A 17,619-nucleotide genomic window follows, 5' to 3' on the forward strand; every position below is an offset into this window, starting at 1 on the left:
TATATATATATATATATATATATATATATGTACATATATATGAGAATGGGGGAATAGGTCTAAAGGAAGTGAGCAGGAAGACAGAACAAAATGAAATTCATTTTCTTTGAGTAGTAACCAAAAACTTACACACATAGCACATGAGCTTTTGAAATTTTAATACACACTTTAACAATCTCTTCTATATTGTTATGTATTGAAACAATATTTTGGATTATCCAATTACCATATATTAAAATTAACTTAGCCTGCTTATATTTTTGTATGCTTATTGAAAAATATGTACTTCACATTATATAAATATGGGACAGTCTGGTTTAAAATGAGTATACTGGCGGTGGGCATCAGTAAGTGATGAGTGAGGCTGGATGGGGGAAGCTACAATCACAGGCAGATTGCTTACAGAAACAAAGAATCTTTAGGAAGGCTAAAGCACTTTAGCCTTTACATGACCTTTACAAAGGTCCACCTTAACCCAAGACCCAGAGGTCGACACTACAGTAACATAGCTAGGGATGTGGAGCTTCAAAGTGATGCTGGAGATATTGAGCAAGTCGAATAAGCCAGACTTGATGATGAACTAAATGTGGAGTATGAGAACAACCTGGAAGAATTTTAACTTGTAAAACTGGATGCAAACGATATCATCTGGCTGCATGGGGTTTATCAGACACACTGAGTCTAGGGCACCTGTAGGCAGATTAATCCAATTGGAAGTACCTACAATTGCCTACATAGAAGTTGGAGAGATGCAAAATTGGGGGTGTGCTAATAAGTTATAGATAGTAGAAGCCAACAGGAAGGATGGAGTTGGCCAAGAAAACTATGGAATGAAGAAAATGGAAGACTGGGTTGTGGCAGAGGAGGGGGTGTCCCCAGAGCTTGCTAACAGCAGGGGCTGCTTGAGTCTTTTTCCAGCAAGTCTTACAGAGTGGTTCCGCCCGCGATGTTACAGAGATACAGCTTTGGAAATATCTCTTTTCCAGAGGCATCAGCTGCTTTTGACATCTGAATGGCAGTTTATCAATTTAAAGAACGGAAGCAAACTTGCCTTTCCTACCATACATTTGAATAAACATACTAACCAATACACAAGCAATCACAAGGTGAAATATTGTAGGTAGTAATATAAAATTGGAGTGTGGAAAGAGGCTAGAAAGAATACAGATTAATGAGCATGAGAAAAATGAAACCTCCATTTATCTTTTTTCCTTGGTGCCTGTATCCTCACCATTTAAATGACCTTCTAAATTTACTTACTTATTTATGTTTGATTATTTGTTTGATTGGTTGATTATTAAGTTAGTTGGTTATGTGGGTGTTTTGTTGAATGCATGTCTGTGCACCATTTATACCGTTCCTGGTGCCCAGAAGGGCCAGAAGACAGCATAGGATTCCCTGGAACTAGAGTTACAGACAGTTGTGAGCTGCTACGTAGCTGCTGGGAATCAAACCTAGGACCTCTGGGAGTGTTGTTAGTACTCTTAACTGTTGAATCACCTCTCAAGCCCTAAATTATGACTGTTGATTCCAAAGATATCTATCTTATCCTGAATGCACAGTTAGGCATAAACATGTATGTGGTCAAGCATACTCTGCTTGGGTGAAGAGCTAAGACCCTCAAACTTCGGGATGGAGATGTGCAGACAGGAGCTGGTCCATGACAGGAAATACACACACACACACACACACACAATCATAAAAGAAAATCTACTTTCATAAAACCTTCCTCCACACCCCACTTACCCAAACATAGGTAAAAATACTCCATAAAATTAATCCTCACAGTGTGTATACTATTCACTGCACCCCTCCTCTGGGGCAAAAAATACTGTCACTAACAACTTGTTACTAACCAAAGGTGCCATTACTTTTCAAGCCCATGAAGTGACTAAGAATTTACATTCAGGTGAACTGGACCAGCCCCTCACACTGGGAAACACTGTTCCCTTGTTCAGCTAGCAGCGCGGAAACAAAAGGCATCTGTATCCACCCCAACTCAGTTATACCAACAGGTAGGTTTTGCTAAACTACCTTTATTCGTTCCACTCCACACTTCAATGATGTATAAAAGTAATCCACAGCCTGGACCAAAGTGCCTCTCCCCTTTAACGACAGTGTAACAATAATATTCTACACTGTTCCAGAGTCTCTCAAAGGCTCCGCGCGCCCTCCTTTCCCATCCCGATCTCCACCAGCCTCCAGAGGTTTCTTTCAGGTAACTTCGCTCTCCTTTGGATTCGTCTGCACATGCTTTGGGAGGCTAACAAATCCCACTCTCTCAACTTTCTCTCGGTTCTCTCCAAAGCATCAGCGGTCCATCCCCGCCTTGCCCCGCCCCGCCCCGCCCCGCCCCATCACGGCCATCCTCCGGCCGCAGACCTCCTCTCTCAGCCGCGGCCCGCCCCTCACCCTCCAAGCTGGCACCCCCTGCTCCTGCCAGGATCATCGGCCGATCCCTGAGTCCGACCGACCGCTATGGCCCCAGACTTAGAGTACCTGGACGCTGCAGACTTCGGCTGCTGGGAGTTTGAACTCACTCACTGTAGGGACCCACGGGCTGCGGGCGGCGGCTAGGCGGCTTCGGCTCCCGGGCAACGGAGCGGAGGCCCAGCTTGCACCGCGGGAGGACCGACCGCCTCCCAGAGTTCCCATTGGTTACTAGCTCCATACGGCCATTTCTATTGGATCCCGAGGCATCGGAAGGCGGGACGGCGAGGCGAGAGGCATCAGCTATTGGTCGGCCGCTGAGGCGGGGAACTGCGATCCGCGAGGACGGTTGCTGCGCGGAGCCCAGCGCTCAGGACAGACCGAAAGAAAGCCAACCCTTTTCACAGAGCGACGCCGGCTCCGGAAAGGGTCTGTGAAACTGGCCGCTGGACAAAATCCTTGGAAACTGCCCCGATTTCTTTCTGAATATTTTGGGTTTCGTTATAAAGAAATCATACTGTACTTTTCTGGCTCCATAGGAAGGTGTGGACTTGAAACTTTATGATGCTCCTGCCTGGGGGCTGGACTTTCTTGAGATAACGCATCTTGGATATGGCTTGCGCGTGATTTTTAACTTCTGAAGGAAATTTGGGGCTAAAGGAAAATGGGATAAGTGCAGAATTATGTTTTTAAAGGAAATATTCTGAAGTGCATGCCAGTGGGCTAAGGGGCGGCTAGATGGCTAATTTTTCTTTTAAAATTGACAGTGCACACTAAGCAGCATTAATTGCAGTAGGCAAAGAAGCTATAAAGAAAATCTTTCCCACAGGAGCGTTGAAGCTGTCTGAGCTTCTCATCCAAACCGTTTAATAAGACTACTCAGTTCCTGATTGAAGCCTGCTAGTGTCTCTCTGGTTTTTGTCTTCAACTGCAGATCGAGTTCTTTGATGCAAATATATTCCAGTCCGTTGCCCAATAAAGATTATCGTTCCCATTTCTCGCCTCACTTCGTTTTTTTCCCTTCAAGTAACAGACTAGCTTGCCTAAATATTGTAAATGTAATTCTCTGTGTATTTCCTATGTAACTTCCTATGGTACGAAGTTTGCCATAGGAGGTAGCAATTGTCCTTTAGTGAAAATAAAATGAGTACTCCCTCAAACTGCCATGAAATTCTTCATATCCCATAGTTCAGTCCCATATTTCTCTGTCAAAATAGCTCACTGTTGTTACTGACAGAGTTAACAGAAAATAGTTTAACAGTCAATAAAGAAGGATGCTGCCATTTCCCTGGACAACTGCCCCCTACCGGCTCCTGAGGACTTGCACTCAGAGGCAGCTAACAATTGTGACAACCGAGCATGCAGAATAGATCTAGGCTGTGTGATCCCATTCTGTTTCAAGCTACGACTTAGATATTGCTAGCCATCGTTTATACTCCAGAAAATAGATTCAGGGAATAGTAATGCACTGACAATTTTAAAAGAAATTTTAGGAGTAAGTGATGAGGTCAGGATAGAACCACAAGGCTACTAAATTCCAAATCTAGCATCTTTAGAGTGTTTTTCTAGCTGGGCAGTGGTGGTGCACGCCTTTAATCCCAGCACTTGGGAGGCAGAGGCTGATGGATTTCTGAGTTCGAGGCCAGCCTGGTCTACACAGAGAAATCCTGTCTCGAAAAAAACAAGAAACAAAAAACAAAAACAAAACAAAAAAAAAAAAACTATTTAACTGCATTCAATATTTGACTGCTGTTTCTAAAGATTATGTTTAGGGATGAAGCCTGTTCACCGTTGGGCACTCTGGGTTTGTACTTTTAGTCTCACGGGAATTGCTCTGTTACTTCAGACTCCCTTTGGCCAATGAATGGCCTTTTTTTTTTTTCCTTGCAGGACTTTGCCATGTTCGATGCTCTGTGGCAATGACACAAAAAGGTTTAACTATTCCTACAAATGGTTTTCTAATAGAAACATTCCAGGTTTTTTTTTTTTTAATGAGATAACTACTATTGCAGAGTCAGAGGATTTCTTAGAACCTTCAAACCATTCACTAGCCAGAGGAATGCATAGCTTTCCTGCCATCAGGCAATACAGAAATTGCATTGATCCCAATTTTAAAGGGGGAAATACATACATACATACATACATACATATACATATATATGTATATACACACATATATACATATATATGCATACATGTGCATATAATATAATCTTATAATTAAAACAATAGATCTTCCTCAGCAAAAGTTCAGTTGTTCATAAGATACCATTCTTTTAAAAAGTTGTGTGTGACAGATACCTATAATCCAAAATTTGTGAGCCACAGACAGGAATATCTCAACTCGGCTATATACATAGCAAGATCTTGTCTTAAACAAACCAAAACCAACAGAAAGAAAAACAAACAAACCACACACACCACCCCCCCAGCAATGGGCAAAGAGACACCTTGTTGATGGTGTTCTTCTATCAGTCAGGGGCAGATGGGAGCCCTTTGCTCATCCTAGCCTGATGCCTGGCTTGGTGGCCAAAGCTGTATTATGCCTAGGACACACACAAATCGAACCAAATCCAGACAGCACAGCACAGGAGGAGAAAAACAGACCTGCATTCTTCCATGCCATAAAGTGAGATCAGGGAAAAGATGCCCACAGACCTCCCCTCCACCCCACAGCATAGGTAGGCCATAGACAACACAAAGCCCTGCCTACCACCAAGCTGCACAGCAAGAGAGGATGAAGTCAGAAAGAGACCTGCAGTTCGCACACCATCCACAGACCTGCTGTCCTGTGAACAGCACAGGCAGGCCATAGGCATCCACTTGCCGCCCTGCCATGCAGAGAGATGGAGGATGTAATGGGGGGGGCTGCCAGCTACATGGCTGTGCTGCAGTGGGAACAACCACAATATGCAAATTTGTGGTAGACAGATGGGAGAGAAAGAGAAGCAGAGCAACTGAGCATTATGAAGAGAGGTGGAACCGGAGACCCAAGGGTGGAGAGGACGAGGCTGTTTTGAATGGCCAGTGGCACCACCTGAGGCCATGGTGAGATCCCAGCCTGGGCTGCTGCTGAAAATCAAGTCTGAGTCCATGGTTACACAGTGGCAGGGGTCAGTGTTGAGGTCTATGGTGCATATTATCACTAGAGAATACGGGGAAGTCCCTGGTGGGGGCAGCCTATGGCGATGACATGGATGTCCAGGGGCTGTCTAGAAGTGGTCCCACTCCTCACCTCTGGCTCCAGTGTTTTGGCCAAAGCTGGCTCCACCTCTCACCAGTGGCAGCATCCCTTGCTCAGGCACCCTAGTGGAGCTGGGCCTGGTGGCTCACCTGGTGGGTGAGCCAGCCCCCTGAGTGTGGGAGAGCTGCCTCTGGGAGCTGGGAAAACAAGGCTACCCCCTCACCCCTCTGCACTGTCACCAGAGGCAGTCTGAAGAGCTGACCCCAAGAGCAGGCCCTACACGTCACATGGGCAGGACAGTAGGCTTGTTCTTGTTTGAGAGGCTGTGAATGAGCCAGCCCCAAGGATGAGAGTGAGGGAGGGCTGGCCCCATCATTCGTCTGCCATGAGGTGGCATGGGTGTGGGGGTGATGCCCCTTGCTACCTGTGACAGACAGGAGACCTGGCCCTAGGATCATGAAAGTGAGTAAGCCAGCCTTGTCTCTCTCCACTTGCAGCATCGACAGTATGTCATAGTGTATCCCACAGAATATCCCTCTGTCCACACATCTACCCTGGCATATGTTCATTGCCAAGGCTAGCTCTCCTGAGTGCTGCCACCTGGGAGAGGTGGGGACAGCTGAAAGCACTGCAGCCAGTCATGTTTTTCTATGCTTTGGTTTTTGTTTTGGTGTGGGGGGGGGTTGGGTGTGGGTGTTTGGGTGTTTATTTTGGGGAGAAGGTTGCAAGGATGGATATGAGTGGATGGGGTACATGATGTCATAATGTACCCCATCCACTTTCACAGTTTTCACATCCATAACCCTTTCACAGTTTTTTTTACCTGAATATGTGATAAATACCAAAGTTTGACAATTTAAAAATGGAACTTCATGTTGCTTATATTTGCTTTAAATGTATTACTTGGTTTGTTTGTTTATTAAGTAACTAGGTTGTTAGCATATAGCATTAATAAAGAGCATCTATAGTTGGTATTTTAAAGAAATTGAATGACTTAAGAAAAAAATGAACTAAAGATAAGGTTCAAGGCAACTGAAGACTTATAAGGTGGGGCTGCTCTTGCAAAAACACACAGTCCAATCTGAATCACTCCTCATCTTTGATGGCTCAGTGGTTAAGAGCATCGGCTGCTCTTCTAGAGGTCCTGAGTTCAATTCCCAGCAGCCACATGGTAGCTCACAACCTTCCCTAATGGGATCCAATGGCTTCTTCAGGTGGGTCTCCAGACAGCTATGGTGTATTCACATTTATAAAATAAGTAAGTAAAAAGTGAGCTAGTACTTCATAGCTGTTGATTGTTGTACCATGTAAAAGATGAATTATTGAATACTTGATGAAATTTTTGAATGATTTACTGTGTCAGTTGAAAAAGAAACTGAACCACTAAGATATTACTAGCAATTTCTTTAAAATTGGATAGTGGATCAATCACTAATAGTATCTGGGTTTTGTAGAGTTTATTACAATTGGGGGAGGAGCTTTGCATCTGTGTTAAATTAAAAAAAAAAAAACATGTCTATATCAAAAGTTAATTTCACTCCTCATACATTTGTATAGAGCAATCTGGTGGACTATTTTTCTTCTTTTCAAATTTAAGAAAAGCACATAATTTTAAGTTCTCCAGCCTAAGAACTTATACTCCAGCCTGACCTCTACTGGGGCAATCCTCCTGCCTCATCCTCCTGAGTGCTAGAATTCCTGTCCTGTAAAACTGAGTAATTCAACTAAATGTCTCCATCCTTTGGCACATCTTAATTCGGAACAGCCACACCTTAAGCATTCGCTAGGCTCACACCAGTCATAGGTACCGCACGGTCAGCACATTACACTATTTACATGAAGTAGTGGTGGGAAGCCAGCTTCTGAGAAGAAAACTATGGCTGAGCTAGAAGCCTGCATCCTTAATTCTAAATCTGCCTTTGCTTCTTACTAGCTGTGGTAATGTTTGGTTTCTTTCTTTTTTCCTTCCTTCCTTCCTTCTTTCTTTCTTTCAGTTTTTTTCTGATTTTGTTTTATTGTTAGGTCAGCGAATTACAGCATCAGTTGTTACCACCCGCCTCAGAAGTAAAAGCCCCATATTTAAAATACAGGAAGCAGATTCCACCAAAGGAGTTCCGGCAGAGAGGGCTGGGTACAAAGGGCTTGTAACCTCTGTGAACTTTTTTCTCCCTGTTTCTCTCTGTGTTTCTCTACTTCCCTGCATCCCCCACTCCTCCCACACTTTCTAAGGAGATTCTAATGACTTTGCTAAGCACATCTGAAAATCCTTGGAAGAAGTCATGTCTAAGGTCCTTCTCATTTTAAGCAGGTCTGTAGTTACGTGGATACAACTCCATTCAGACTCAGTGAGTCTCTTTTAGCCAGGATTAGTATTTAGTCAAGAATGAGAAAGTATAGTAAATTCAGTACTATCCATGGACTTAACTGGTATATAGGTGTTTGATCCACATTTACCATTGTCAGATTTTATAAATGAAAATACAGACATAAGTCATCCACATGGTTTCTAATGTTATCTTTTCAGTACTTAAGGCCTTTGTCTTTGAACAATACCTCATACAGAGTTAAAACTCTGAAATCAGAGACTGCCCTGCTGGTTTGGGGATCAATCTCAATCCTTGTTTGCCCCATATTGCCCTGTGTGTGTGAGAGAGAGAGAGAAAGAGTGTGTGTGTTTCTCTCTCTGTGTGTGTATATGTCTCTCGGTGTCTCTCTGTCTTTGTATATGTGTTCATGTGTCTGTCTGTTTGCCTGTCTCTGTCTCTATCTCTCTTCTCTCTATCTCCCTCTGACTCTGTCTCTCTTCTTCTCCCTATGTGTGTGTATGTTTCTCTCTGTCTGTCTGTCTGTCTCTCTCTCTCTCTGTATGTGTGTATGTATATGTGTCTGTTTCTCTTTGTGTCTCCCTCTCTGTTGGTCTCTTTCTGTCTCTTGGTCTCTGTCTCTGTCTCTGTCTCTGTCTCTCTCTCTCTCTCTGTGTGTGTGTGTGTGTATGTGTGTGTGTGTGTGTGTATGTGTTTACTTTTGTTACTTTTGTTAGTTACATTTTTATTTTGAGACAGAGTCTTGCTCTGAAGGCCAGGCTGACTTCTACTGGTGTAATCCTCCTGCCTCATCCTCCTGAGTGCTAGAATTCCTGTCCTGTAGAACCGGAATTTCCAGGCCTTCCTTACCCTGCTAAACTGAAATGGGAGAAGGTAGAGCCCCCAGCAGCAATTCAGCATCTCCCCCACATGGCATTCTAGAGGTTCTCAGTAATTATCTCAATCTCTCAGCAAATCAAAACATGCAGCCAAATGTGAAGGCCAGCTCCAATCCTACCATCACCTCAGAGGGGTGTTCAGTCCACCTGCAGCTGGTGTGAGAGCCCTAATGGGCACAGCACCCAGCACCGGGACATGGTACTGGCTCCCCAAGGCACGCGGTGAGGATATTCATGCCACAGAAACAGGGAAACTGCCACAAATCAGACTTTCCCCAGAGTCAGTCATAAACCCTTAGCAGCACACCTCTTAATCCAGGGATCCGGAGAAGTAGGCTCATTCTATTCAAGCAGCAACTGAGGAAGGACGCGCTGCATCTTGACGGGAAACAAAAATTTAAGTTAATAAATTAAAAAATAAAGCCCAGTAGGACTGTGTCTTTTCATGAGTAAAAGCTTTAATACCGCCCACAAAGAGCAACTTTCCTCGCAATGGTATACGCTATTTCCTATTGTCCAGTGGGTGACCGATTTCTCTGATACAAACCATTATTTAGATCAGAGGGTTATTTTGAGAATTATTTTTAATAACATGCAATACAACCAAGAAAAAGCTCTAGGAATGATTTTTAAGATGTTTAAATTTCACACATTTTGTGTGGTTTAAGACTAAAGCCCCAGCATTAAATTAAGGAGCAATTGTCGAAAGTGCCGCCTGCGGAGTAAGCGCTCTGATCTACCTTCTCTCTCGCAGCCCTCTGGTTCTATTTGTGGCTCAGAAGGTGACTGAGAGGACGATGAGTGCCAGGTCACGACCAGCCGCAGGTCTCCCCGGATTTAAGCCTCCCATCTGGCCCTTCACTCCTCTGAGCCCTGAGCCGTGACGCTGCCATTTCCTCCTCCTCCCTCCTCAGGCGCTGCTCTTTGTGGCGCAGCATCTCGCTCCGCTCAGGGCCTGCCCATGCCTGTGATGCCAGATGCATCAGCCGCCCTGCCCATCCATGGCGGTGGAACAAAAACAAGCAGCCTGGCAGTCATTTGGACTTGAATCCGTTAAAATGATGAGAAATAACTTATTTCTCAGGTGCTTAACAACCAAAGCTTTCAAATGAGTGACGACATCTGGGAATAAACCAAGTTTTAATTTCCCCCATGTTTCCTTCTGTTTTAACTGCTGGCCTGTCTCACTAAGTATAGCTCATCTTTGATCTCACCACCTGAAGTTTTATCTTGGTAATTAAAACAATTGGTAAGCAATTTTAGAAATAAGATTTCATAGGAAAACAAACTATAAAAGATACTTCCTGTCCTCTCCCACTACATATAGCTAAGTAACAGTTAGACCACTGACCTACATCATAGAATGAAAAAAAAAAAGTGCCAAAAATGAAAAGATGCTTGTGAAGAAGTGTTGCCCCAGACACTGGCCCTTTAACAACAGTGTTTCTTGAAGTTGTATTACTGGTATGCAAATACAGTGTTAAATGATTGGCTGCAGATCTATGCAAAGGAAAACTTCAGCCTGTCTCTAGCCTCCTGCTAACACTTGGTAGTACTGTGTCTTTTTGATCAAGTTTATGACTTCTCCTCTTCCTCCTCTTCCTTTTCCTTCTCCTCCTCCTCCTCCTTCTCCTGAGACATTCTCTATTTCAGGCTAACCTTGAATTCCCTAGTAGCTGACAATGACCTTGAATTTCTGATCCTTATGGCTCTACCAGTTAAGTGATGAGATTACAGGCCTGTGCCACCACCCTGGTTTAAGCAGTGCTATACATGAAACCATGGTCTCAGGCATGCTGGGCAAGCACTGTGTCCACCGAGCCGCATCCCCAGGCACGCTTTGTTCCAATACATCATTATTGGACAACAACAAACGGGCAGACAGGCTTTCTGTACAAAATGGTTGCAAGCAGCGGTCTTAAGTAAAGCAGCCCATGTTGTCAGTGTCTACTTGTAAATGATAGACTTCCAGGCATCAAAGAAGCAAGTAGGGCTGAGGTCATGGTGTCACTATCAGGGAGCAGTTTCTACGTGCCTTGACCCAACCTGGAACACCATAAGTAGTACTCGGGACAAAGGTGAAGGTGATCGCAACACTGTGGCGGCGTCATTCAACACATGTAGGAACACTGAAACATTTACCCCTAGAATGCCAAGTGAGCAATACAAATAGTAGGGAAAGTAGCTATCAAAGTGTCTCAGGCTTCCCCTTCCCACCCGCTAAGTAGAAGTTAGGCTGGAATATCTTCCTCTGATTCCTGGAAACTTTGAACTAGTACCTTCAAAGAAGCCATAGATAATTTGGGCTCAGCACCTTCCTCAGGACTACATATGGGTATCAAGTCCCACCCTGGAAAATGCCTCTCCTCATCTTCAGCAGAAGAGGCCTAAGTTTGGGAAAGGATAGAAGAAACTAGTTGCCTTTACACAGACATTTGTTGTTTGTTTGTTTGTTTGGGGTGTTTTGTTGTTTGTTTGGTTTTTTTTTTTTTAACTATTCTGGAGCTCAGTGGGTGGGGACTGAAGGGTGGAAATCCAATCGAACAACTTGTATTAATCCACAGTGTCTAAAAAAAGGGACGTTAACATCTCATGACCAATGAAGATACCAGTTACAGTATCTTTGTTCAGTGGTTTAGTGTTCTCATTGGGATATAGTATTTGAGACAGTTGTTGAGAGAGTTTCCCATTGGTGGGAGACATCTTAAATGCTAGCGTTTATTTCTAGTGTAGCAATATTTGAAACTGGAACCAAACTGACCCTGGCTTGAAAGGCTTTATGATACAGGCCAGAGTCCAGTTAAAAAAGGCATGGCAAATGCCACTGGGGTTTCTTGATTGCATGTGAAAGGAGGAGGCTTGACGAAGGGGATGCTGAGTAACCAGACACACAGTTAGAAGGGTGAATGAGATTAGCCCTGAGCAGAAGTCCTCCTCTTCCTCAAAGACATAGGGGACATTGGTAGAGCTAAGCATTGCCAAGGTAACCAGGCTTTGACTCCTTTAAAACATCCAGGCCTCTGGAGTGTGGTCCCAGCTCAACATGCTGGACTGTAGCAAGAGAGTTGGCATCCTCACTCATGCCCCTGATAGTGTCCCTTGGGAAAAAGCTGATGCCAGCCCTCCCCTCCCCAGACTCGTGTCACATCCTCTTTCCTACTCCTCAGCTTGGTCAACTTCGTGGTTCTATGTCCTGGTGAGAATGGATTGAATTCAACCACGGGAACCACACCCGAGATCTTCAACCAATCCTCAGCCACTCAGAGGCTCTTCTGGGGGGGAGGGATTCTTCTTTGTCTTTGCTTTTCTGAAACACGATCTCTGTATGGAGCCCTGGCTGTCCTAGAGCTCCTTATAGACCAGGCTGGTTTCAAACTCACAGAGATCCTCCTGCCTCTGCTTTGTGGGTGTTGGGATTTAAGGCATATGCCACCAGGCCTGGCTAAGGTTCTTCTTCTGAACCTGGGATTAAAATGTTTTTATCCTCGTGCCTCACTATAGTGTTAAACATCAGTCACAGAGCCTTGGCATCTTTAAACATCATCCATGCCGAGAGGCGGAGTCTCCATTTCTCTCTTAGTCTATTTTCACCTCTCCCCTCTCCCCCTCCTTCTCCCCATCCCTCTCCCCCTCCTCCTCTTCCTTCCCCCTTTCTCTCTGAATCTGTGTATCCTCATGTCTCTTCTTTTATAATCTTCCCATGTGTCTGTCTCTCTCTCTCTGAGTGTCTTAAAGAATCAAGAGTGTTTTATACCTAGACTACGTTTCAAAGACTGCATCACCAGAGTGTTACCGAATCTGTCCAAGATGTTAGACTGGTGGGAACCTAGAATTCAACGAAAACATAGTTGAGAGCAGTGACTGGAAAAGAAATGAGGCAGTTGTATTAATGCCTGTCTTTCACAATTCTATTGCTTAGAAGAGGCACTATCACCAAGGTGATGTATAGAAGAAGTTTATCTGGGGCTCAGCATTTCAGAGGGTGACTCCATGGCCCTCATAGATACATGGCAGCAGGTAGGCATGGCTCTGGAGCAGCAGCTGAGAACTTACTCCCTGATCTGCAACAGGAGGCAAAGAGAGAATTCACTGAGAACATCTTGGGCTTTTGAAACCTTCAAACCCAGCCCCAAACACAGTAACAGTGACATGAGTTCTCCAACAAGACCACACCTACTAAAATGTGAGTTTGCTGTCAAGTGTCAACAATATAAACGAAGGATTTAAAGCAATATTTAGTTTAGCTGAAGGGAAGAGACTAAAAGAGGACAAGAGGGAAGGCTGGCCATTGCACCTGCTGCTAACAAAATGTTCAAAGAGACAAGGACTCAGGAGACCAGAACAGGGCACCAGAAGCCCTGAAACTGGAGTTGGATGGTTCTGAGCTGCCATGTGGGTGCTGGGGATTGAACCCAGGTCCCTTTGAAAGAGCAGCCAGTACTCTTAACCACTGAACCATCTTTCCAACTCCTGCCTTATCTTTTGAAATGGAGTCTCTTCCTGATCCTGTAACTCACTGATTTGTCCAGAGTGGCTAGCCAGCATGTCTCGGGGACCCTTATTGTCTATGCATCCCAGCGCTAGTCTGACAGGTGCATGCCCTGTTGTCTGGCTTTTTACATGGATGATGGGCATCAAAACTCTGGTCCTCGGAATGCACACCAAGCACACTTCACTCACTGAATTGTCTTCCCAGCCCCAGAGGTGCTACTTTTTGAAGAGCATTATTTTTTATTAGCTTTTTACAGGCTGTTTTTAATTCCTCTCCTATGCTTTTTTTTTTTTTTTTTTTTTTTTTTTTTTTTACAATGCAGGCTATTAAAAAAAACATTTTAAAGGACATACAAAGACTCATCTTTAATATTCATAATGGAACAAGAGAGAGTATCGAAATGGTCAGGGGAGCCAAGCAGGTGTGTGCACTTGACCATATAAAAACCAGCTGGAGGCAGAGTGTGAGGGCCCATGCACTGAGGGGCGGAGACAGGAGGATGGAAATGGTTATGTAGTAAGATGCTGTCTCCCTAAAGACAAAGTCCATAAAGAAGAGAGAAAAGAAAAGCCACCTGGGGGTCTTTGCAACTGAGGCTTGACCTTTGAAGGTCAGATCAGCAGAGGAACAGCATTCACACAACAGCTGGGTGCTCAGGCCTCCCAGCCCAGAGCTACAGTATGAGGATCTTCCTGTCAGGCACTGCATACACTCAGGTAAGCTTGAAAAGCATTGGTTAAGAGGATCCAAACTTGCCTTTGAGATGAGGTCCCTGGGGCCAGCAAGATGGTTCAGCTAATAATAGAAGAGTATGTTGCACAAATCCAGCACCTGAGTTCTACACCTGAAAGTACATAAACCTGGAAGGAGAGAACGGACTCCACACAGTTTTCCTCTGCCCATCTCTACAGCCCCAGAATCTTTTTATTATAAGAAGTCTGGGGGATGGGAAAACATGACTTTTAAGTCACAAAATTTGTTTTAAAGGATATAACATATTCAAAAATATTAATAGACCCTTTCTGATTTTCTCTTGACAAATACTGCTGACAATCATTTGAGAGTTCTAGTTTCTGAAGTAGTCTTTAAAATTCAATAGAAGCTTTATTGAGAAGTCTGCAAGATGGAATAAAGAATGTTGATTTAAAATTTGTAATTCAAATGTATTTTTTTCTCTAAATCCTAAAGTTCAGTCAATTGGAATATAAGTTAAAGGTATAAGATTCAACAGCATTTTACATTTCAGAGTGGTGTAGTTAAGAGATTTGAAGTTATAAGTCAGAAAGATCTGGCTGTCACTCAGAAATTGCAAATTGGTACCAGTTACTTAAATTCTCCATTTTGTGTCTATGAGCCTAGCTAGCATTTAATGGATAAGCCATCTTCCCAACCATAGTTCCTTGTCTGTAAAATGGAAAACATAAATATCCACTTCCTTGTCTATTTTTGAACACTAAATTAGGTAATTTTTCAGGACATTCATATTTTCATAAATTGGATAATTTCTCAGGACATTCATATTTTCATGCACTGAACAATAGTTAAGAATGTGATCCAGGGGTTTCTGTAAGGCAAACATCGCCATTACCGAAACTCTCTTAGCGTTACCAGTTTGTGTAGATGATAGAAAAGAAAAAGACATCTTTGTGCAGTAGCCACATTCTGTGATCTACATAAGCAAAAGCTAAAAATACTTCATGTTCCTAGAAAGGAAAATTGAATTAAGAGGTCAAATAACCTCAAAGTGATTTATAGGCTAATTAATACCACAAAACCCATTGCCTTAAATAATTTCAAAATTATTGTGAAATGTAATTTAATCACCTTGCTGTTCATTGTACTTCTATTTCCTTTTTATAAAAACTTCATGAGAATTTTATGTTTGAATATTTTTTAATAAAAGAATACCTCAGAGGACAAAAGTTATAAAAATGGAATGACTGTAATGCAGGACACATTGGCCTTCAGACTTTTTGATAGACTAGAAACAGATTTAATCCGACTTCTACTACAAAAGAATATGAGGATGGGTGTTCCCTTTCATTTGTACCAATATTCAGTATTTTCACTCTTGAAATATGAAAAGAAGTGACATCTCATTTCATACATTAATTGCATCTCATGCATTAATTCTGGTAAGATTATAAAGGTATCCAATGATGTTAGACTCTCTCTTGTTAATATGTGTTCATTTCAGGTGAAGCAATGACCTTTATTCAGATTTTATGAAGGTATTAGTACGGCACTGTAATATTGATGATCAGCTTATGTTTTCAGTTACTATTTTATGTTATCCAGTGTATCTGTTTTCGTCAGTTTGTCTTTCCAGTGTGACTGTAGTTTTGGGGTAACAGAAACTATAATTATTCGTGGTCCTGGGGATTAAAGCCAGGCTTCATAGGTGTTAGGTATGTCTCTATCATTTCTAGATCAGAAATTGTAATTCAAGGATCATATTTATCAAGTTGTGTGTGTGTGTCTGTGTGTATGTGTGTGTATGTATTGTTTACTGCTTTAATTTTAGGATATTTTTATCTTGCAAAAATTTTTTATTTTAAATATATTTACTTTCATTTTATTTACTATTTATTAATAACCTATTATTTAATTTTATTTGCAAAATTTATTTTCTTTAAATTTGTGCCTCTTATTATGTTTGGAATTTTTCTACTTCATTTTAGGTTCATGTGATGCATGTTTGATGAAAGGATGGGAGGCACAGGATGGACACACAGACACACAGACTACTTTAGCCACAGGGAGCAGTCTCCAGGATCATGGGCTGAGTAACATCTTCTCTTGTCTTGGGAAGTTTTCTTTATCACGTATTTTTTTTTTTGATGAGTAATATTTTTTTAATTTCTTCATGCTATAGTTAATATTTAGACATGCTATATCTTTCCTCATAATTATTTTTCATTTTAAGAGCATAATTTTTCTGTTCATTCACCTAGTTTGAGGGAAATGTTAAGGACATAAAGGTGCCATGACATAGCAAATTAAATATAACAATTTAAAAAGAAAGAAAGAAAGAAAGAAAGAAAGAAAGAAAGAAAGAAAGAAAGAAAGAAAGAAAGAAACACAGGAATAAAAAACATGTGCAAAAATATGTACCTTGTCTTTGGATGAAGGAACTATGATTTTTTTTTTCATATTTCTTTTATGGTCCTTGACCTGATTCATTAACATGCTTTATGGTTAGAAGACAAGATACTAACTTTGAAACTTAAAGAAGGAATGTACAGTCACTTCTACCATGATCCTGCTTTTCTGCCCATGTAGGGGATGCAGAAAGTAGGGATGGTCATTTTATGATTCTTCCCCGAATGCATGCACAGAATAAGAATAAGAGATGTGGAGTCAAATACCATCATGTACATATCAACAAATCCTGATGAAAACATATCCAGGCTTTTGAGTTTTAACCAGCACATTTAAAGTGTATGTTGTAGCATTTCATAGGTTATAGCATTAAATGATGATGAATAGTGATTGGGGCAAGAAACCAAATATATACATTTAAATTATCAAAGTCAACACCTATTTCTAATGTTTGTCTGTTTAACTTGTTATTATTTGATTCACTCATGATAGGGAAATTATCCACACTGTGCTGAAATGTGAAATGTGCTCTTACAGAACAAGAAAAAGAATGTAGCCATGGGTAGTCAAAGAAGAACTATAGGATGAAAACAGAAATGTCGAGAACTATTAACAGAGAAAGGACAGGGCTGGAGCTCTTCCCACAGGACACTTCCAGACTGTGGCAATCATCACCAGGCAACAGCCTTCCAGGTGTGATTGTGTTCGAATATTTACATTGTACTAAATGAGCACCAGCAAACAGTGCGTGGCCGTCGGTAATGGGTAAGCTTGCAAGCTCACTTCAGTCAGCAAACATTACATGTCTAAAGAATGCCTTTTCCCTAAGTAAATTTTAATATTTTATGAGAAAATTATTGATTTATGTGTCTCATTTGGCTGACAAAAAACAAAACAAAACACTTTTTCCGTCATGCCATTCTAGGAGGAAAGTTACACTAATAGCAGGAAGTTTGGAATTCATCATGCCAGGATAGACAAGCTATTATGTATATTACAGTTTATTATTGTGAACCTCATTGATTTAAGGACTCGAGATTGTTCAAATCCAACTGGGTATTGCCTTCCTTAGAGCTATCTTGAAAGGAAATGTTTACTATGCAAATTAATATCATAAATGAAGCTCTCCTAAGGGAGAAAAGTAATTTGAACATTTCAGGTATGGAATCAAATGAATTTCTCAAGACTAAGGGATGTAAGGAGGCGGGG

The 17,619-nt window shown here is 42.1% G+C and overlaps 1 protein-coding gene, 1 long non-coding RNA gene and 1 pseudogene across 3 annotated transcripts in view; 2 read left to right on the forward strand and 1 right to left on the reverse strand.

The window, feature by feature from the left end:
* Positions 1-9,727, reverse strand: part of Lca5 (lebercilin LCA5) — a 56,568-nt gene extending 46,841 nt beyond the window's left edge. Inside the window, exons 1-2 of one of the 2 annotated variants that reach the window (XM_031344414.1) lie at positions 9,557-9,727; positions 9,124-9,194 (exon numbers count right to left, since the gene is read on the reverse strand). The gene's annotated coding sequence lies outside the window, so the exon portion shown is untranslated. Of the gene's footprint in view, positions 1-2,499; positions 2,628-9,123; positions 9,195-9,556 lie in introns of those variants that run through there. The other variant, XM_031344415.1, reaches the window with a different exon arrangement.
* LOC116072856 lies at positions 2,754-3,424 on the forward strand. Its single transcript, XR_004111573.1, has 2 exons — positions 2,754-2,973; positions 3,260-3,424. It is a non-coding gene; the product is annotated as an uncharacterized LOC116072856 (long non-coding RNA).
* Positions 4,855-4,989, forward strand: LOC116074100 (annotated as a pseudogene).
* Positions 9,728-17,619: the final 7,892 nt, after the last annotated feature.

Source organism: Mastomys coucha, unplaced genomic scaffold (genome assembly GCF_008632895.1).
Source record: "Mastomys coucha isolate ucsf_1 unplaced genomic scaffold, UCSF_Mcou_1 pScaffold23, whole genome shotgun sequence".
In the NCBI taxonomy this organism is placed as follows: domain Eukaryota; kingdom Metazoa; phylum Chordata; class Mammalia; order Rodentia; family Muridae; genus Mastomys; species Mastomys coucha.